Genomic DNA, 6,000 nt, shown 5'->3' with positions numbered 1-6,000 from the left:
AAGGGCACAGTTTACTTAGATATATCTTGCTAGGTTTAAATTTTCTTTCTGGATACAAATATTTTTTACTGTTATTAAAAAACCCCCATGACTTCAATTTCACAATTTATGTAGTTATTTCATGTATTTTAATGGGGCAATTGGGTTTCTGATAATTATAGTCTATTTTTCCTTTGGAAGTTGTCATGGGAGCATGTGCTGGGCTGATGCCCCACCCCCTCTTGTCCTTTGCAACCAGGTCTACTTGCACACTTTTATGCAGGCTGCAGCAGCCTTGTGCATGAGTTGATCCCTCTGGTGCCTGACTTGCCAGCCCTCTCCCATACAGAGAGAGGAAAAAGTCTGAAGACACACATATTTCCCAAATTCAATATCTTGAGTAGCTGAATCATGCCCAGCTCAGATGAATCAAGGTATTTAAGGTGAGCTGCACTTTTTCTTGTCTCTTTTGTATCTGCAGTTGTGGAAAATGCCTGTTAGTTGATGAATGGTCAAACAGATGTAAGAAGAATAATTGGTTCCTAGCAAAATCAGATTAAACTGCCTCAAAAGTAACCAAGCTAAAATGACAACATGTCACCCTGGAAAAGAAGGAAAATAATGGCTTTCAAAGGAATGAGAAAGCACTTTTCAAGAAAATTAGAGTTAATAAGATATCTGAAGATGGAAAACATGCCATCATCCTTCCAAATGTTAGTTGTTGATGACTGTTCCATCTAGTGGGAGATGTCACTTGGCATAGAGAAAAATGCACTGGGCTGTTCATAACCATGGTCTCACCTGTATCATTGACTGTTGGTGAGGTGTTGGGTACATGTTCCAAGTTCACTGAACCTCCGTTTACTCATCTGTAAAATAAGCACTTTTACTCACACAGTCTCAGACCACTGAACACTGTGCCTGAAAAGGAGGACACTCAGTGTGTGGTAGAGAAGATGATGATGGTGATGCTGAGGGTGACCACAGTGATGATGACAATGTGATGATGACATAATGAGCCATCACATTAGTAAGGGTTTTCTAGAGAAACAGAGCCAATAGAATGTCCTAAGATATGCAGTTGGCAAGCTGGAGACCCAAGAAGAGCCAATATTTCAGTTTGAGTCTGAAGGCAGGAAAAGACTGATGTCCCATCTCAAAGCAGTCAGGCAGAGGGAGTTCCCTCTTGTTCTCAGTCAAGGAAGGGTGAGTCGTTGTGTTCTACTCAGTCTTTTGACCTATTGGATGAGGCCTGCCACATTTAGGAATGCAATCTGCTTCACTCAGTCTCTCAATTCAAATATTAATTTCATCGAGAAACACCCTTATAGACACACTTAGAATTATGTTTGACCAAGTATCTGAGAATTTTGTGGCCCAGTAAGTCAACACATCAAATTAACTACCACAATTATGATCATCAAGGGATCTTGCCCTTTACTTCCAAATTCGGTGATTCTAATAAGGGTGCTTTTTTTTGTAAAGCAGTTTTCAAAAACTTGCTTTTTGTAAAGATTCTGACTTATAGGAAGCTCAGAGTTTTGCATTCTTTTGCTTGGGGAAGCAATTTGAAAAAGGAATCTTACACTTTCAGAACATGCTTTTCAAAATCCTGTTTTCTGACCTCTTGCTTAATGACACCCAATCTCACGGTGCTACATTGTGTATATCAGAGAAGCAGCCTAGCCTAGTGCCTAAGAGCTTAAGAACATTGTTAAATTCTTGCTTTGCCACGTACCAACTTGTGTAACTTTGGGCAAGTTACTGAACCTCTCTGTTTCAGTTTCTTCACCTGTAAAACGGGATGGAAATAGTGCCTATCTTATAGGATTGTTGTGAGGATGACATATGTTAATGCATGTAAAGTACATAGACTAGCACCTACCTGGCACAGGGTACACACCCATTAACTATCAGATATTATATATACAACTGAAAAATTAAAGATTTACAGTGGTACCACATTTCAATCCTGTTCATTTATAAATTAATCTGTTGTGAAACTTACCAGATAATATCTTTAATTGATGGTATTTTGTAGTTGTCACTCAGCTTCGGGATTTGTTCTCGAGTCTTCCTTGAAAAGCATTTGTGTGTGTGTGTGTGTGTGTGTGTGTGTGTGTGTGTGTGTGTGTGTAAAAGCCTCTGCTAATGAACGTTGATGCAGTGCATCTGCCCACCAGATGGCGCAGTGCTCCCGCTGTTCCGAGGCTCAGCTATCCTGAGGGAGGCAGGGAATTTTGATCAGCTTCTGAAGAATCACCTCATCTCTCCCTGCAGAGAGCACAGAGCACAGGACTTCACGTTATGTCAAGTACATGTCGCTAGTTCTTGTTTGTGACTTTGTAGGAACTCGTAGGCTATAACATTATTTTTTGCAAGAAATTTGTATTATAGAAAAATGATTCATAAATTAAATAAATTAAAATGGTCATATATATGTATGTATGTATATACACACACAGATATAAACATGTGCACAGGTCTAACATAGTTTTTCTCTCTGCAGCATCTCTTGCAAAAGCCCAGCTCCTAGAGAGCAGGAGCCTTCCCAGACCGTGTCAAATTACCTCGGGGATGGAGAGACTTAACATGGCACTAGTAGAAATCAAATGGCAGAGCTCAGGTTTCTGGTAAGAGCAGGTCCTGGCTCCTTCCTTACATGAAGACCTGTCCAACACTGCTTGCTATCTCCTTCTGTGCCATCTGAAATCTGTGCCTCAAACCGACCAGCAGCCTTCTAAATCTCTTTATTCTAAATTTGGCACAAACTTCTTTCATCTGTGACTTTTGGAGTCTTCTGCTGCATCACCCCATGATCCAACTTGGAGTTGGGATCTGTTTCATTGACTTACCAGCTCTCATCATAAAGAAGCTTTTTTAGCCCCCAAAGAGTCTGAACAACAGACCTCCTCCACATGGAAATGGTGAATTGATCACACTGAAAACTATTTTGAAGTCAAGCAAGGCCAGCTTATGTCGCTCTCCTGCAGCAGAGAATGACTTTCACTTGCTCACTTTCACACTTGCAACCTTTCATTTTCCACAAACTGTCACTGTGATCTGTTAGAAATATAAATTATGTCATTTCACTCTTCTCCCTAAAACTCTTCATAGATTGCACATTCTTTATTCCTAACATCTTTTATACACTCATTTCAGAGTACTAATGGCATTTGTAACACTATTACTTGCTTATTTATTTTATATCTTCTCACCTAGAGTGTAGGCTCTAAGAGTGGGAACTTTGTTGCTCTTGTTCTCCAAAGTATCCCTTTGAGCTAATGCAAAGTTAAATATAGGAGACACTCAATAAATAATTATGGAACCACACTGTTCTTTCAGCTGCCTGCCACTTTTCATGACTTAGAGCCCCTAAAGTCCATATCCAAAGAAAATTACAAAGTGACGATAATGAAAAACAAAGAACAGTGATCATTTATTGAGCACATACTATACACCAGGCATTTCATGCACAATAACTCTATTTCTTGGATTTCCAAGTGTGCTATTATCATTTCAGTTTTATAAATAAGAAAGTTAAGGTGAAGTAATTGATCAGAAGGTACATGGAGCTGGGATAAAACCCACATCTCTTTGGTCTCAGAGTTGATACTTTTTCTTTTGTTCTAGGCTCTGTCTTTATCACACTCTCCTTACATTTTCCGCTGACTCTGAAGACGTTATTAATGTTTATAGCATGGAATATAGTGACATTAGATAAATGTAGAATATATCTGCATATTTTCTATCCTGACTCTAGACACAGACATATCAGAAAAAAAGCTCTTTTTAAAAAATTAATAAAGCAACTATGTTGCTCTCAAAAAATCTTTCAAACTGTACAATAGCTTGTAGGCTGGTCTAGTGGCAAGCCCGTAGGGTCCAGAAGGAAGTTTCATGCAGTGTAAAGCTTCAGATAGATCCCTGATGTCACCCTCATTTCATCTACGTTCTGGAAACAGAGAAGACTGAATGCAAAAAAAATCCAAATTTATTTATTTATTTGTTTATTTGTTCATTTGTTTATTTTTTCGAGACTGAGTTTTGCTCTTATTGCCCAGGCTGGAGTGCAATGGCACAACCTCAGTTCACTGCAACCTCTGCCTCCCACGTTCAAGCGATTCTCCTGCCTCAGCCTCCTGAGTTGCTGGGATTGCAGGCGCCCACAACCATGCCGGGTTGATTTTTTTTTTGGTATTTTTTAGTAGAGACATGGTTTCACCATGTTGGCCAGGCTGGTCTCGAACTCCTGACCTCAGGTGATCCACCTGCCTCGGCCTCCCAAAGTGCTGAGATTATAGGCATGAGCCACCACACTTGGCCAAATTGATGTTCTTTCTTTCTTTCTCTTTCTTTTCTTTCTTTCTTTCTTTCTTTCTTTCTTTCTTTCTTTCTTTCTTTCTTTCTTTCTTCTCTTTCTTTCTTTCTCTCTCTCTCTTTTTCTCTTTCTTTTTTTTTTTTTTTTGACAGAGCCTTGCTCTGTTGCCCAGACTGGAGTGCAGTGCCATGACCTCGGCTCACTGCAACCTCTGCTGCCTGGGTTCAAGCTATTCTCTTGCCTCAGCCTCCTGAGTAGCTGGGACTACAGGCACATGCCACCACACCAGGCTAATTTTTATATTTTTTTAGTAGAGATGGGGTTTCACCATGTTGGCCAGGTTGGTCTCAAACTCCTGACCTCGTGATTCACTCTCCTCAGCCTCCTAAAGTGCTGGGATTACAGGAGTGAGCCACCGTGCCTGGCCTGATGTTTTCTTAAGAAATGAGAGACACCAAGGCACAAGCATTCCTGTTTTGATGACCTGTTGAAAAAGTACAATTGCCCCAAGTGGAGAGAGTGACTTTCCTTCTACAATCTCAACCAGTACTTCAATAATGCAAAAATGCAGGGGGAGCAGCACACTAGCTGAAGAGCAACTAGAGGCCAGGAGGAAATGCAAGGGAGACTACCAACAGTGATGATGCCCAGCCTATGTGGCGGCACACAATGAAAGTCTAGTGCGCAGCAAAGGTGGCAGTACTGGGCAGATACAGAAGCTGCCAGCAGACCTGGCAGCCGTCTTTTCAGGATCCATGCCTAGCAGAAGGGACAGTGATATCTGGCAGATACAAGAGGCCTCTGACCAACAGGCTTTGTGCATGTGCAATCTCTTGGCATATGTTTCAGTGAGCTGATTTTCCATTTGGTCTCACATACCTTTCTTTTATCTTTGCTGTGATTTCTTTGATTTATTTACATTTTTATATATAACTGCATTCATTCTTGCTGGTTGATTCAAATCCTTGGAAGTGGAGCGAGTGAGTTTGGAGTTACGTCCCCTCCAAGAGGCATGGAGATAGCCTTGGAGACCCAGAGGCAAAGATGGAGAGATTTTGTCGGGGTGGGTTCTGTATTAACTGATGATGGTGGGATGATTACTGAGGATGTGACGCAATTTGCACTCACAGGCTAGTTAAGCTTGTTTTAGGGCACAAATAATACTTCTACCTTATCAGATAGTTGTGAGGACTGAATAAGACCGCATGTATGAAGTGTTTGATCAGTGCCTGGCATACGGTAGGTGATCAAAAGGGTTAATCTCCTTCCCCTTCCTTATTGTGTTCTCATGGAATTGTAGACTTCCTTAATGCATTGTACCGTAGCAGCATTCCTATCTAAAAGGTACTTTTAAGGAATAGCATAATTATTTGAATAGTCCATTAAGACCATTAAAATAGAAAACCACCTGGATATTTTCTACACTGGAATAAACCAGAATAATACTAATGCAGAATGTTTGTACCAGGGACTGTTCTGAGTTCTTTACATACATAAAGTACTTAATCCTATTAGGTGTGCACCTTTACTATCTTCGTTTTATAGATGAGGAATACAGGTGCCAAAAGGTTACATAACTTTTCCAAGGTCACACAGTTGGCTAGTGGCAGAGCTAGAATTCATATCCAGGCAGGGACACGCATGCATAACCCCTGCATTTGCTGCACGGGTATGTTTAGGTAATAAAGCAAATATTGACT

General features: G+C 40.6%; 1 long non-coding RNA gene across 2 annotated transcripts in view; it reads left to right on the top strand.

Moving 5' to 3' along the window:
* The first annotated feature begins 1,021 nt into the window (after positions 1-1,021).
* LOC104006102 (uncharacterized) overlaps positions 1,022-6,000 on the top strand; it is a 69,569-nt gene continuing 64,590 nt past the window's right edge. For both annotated transcript variants that reach the window (XR_001716968.3, XR_001716967.3), the window contains exons 1-3: positions 1,022-1,185; positions 2,163-2,293; positions 2,489-2,612. This is a non-coding gene — a long non-coding RNA (uncharacterized LOC104006102). The remainder of the gene's footprint in view (positions 1,186-2,162; positions 2,294-2,488; positions 2,613-6,000) is intronic.

Source organism: Pan troglodytes, chromosome 3 (genome assembly GCF_028858775.2).
Source record: "Pan troglodytes isolate AG18354 chromosome 3, NHGRI_mPanTro3-v2.0_pri, whole genome shotgun sequence".
In the NCBI taxonomy this organism is placed as follows: Eukaryota; Metazoa; Chordata; class Mammalia; order Primates; family Hominidae; genus Pan; species Pan troglodytes.
The sequence above is the reverse complement of the archived record's forward strand: the minus strand, read 5'-3'. Positions and strand labels throughout refer to the sequence as shown.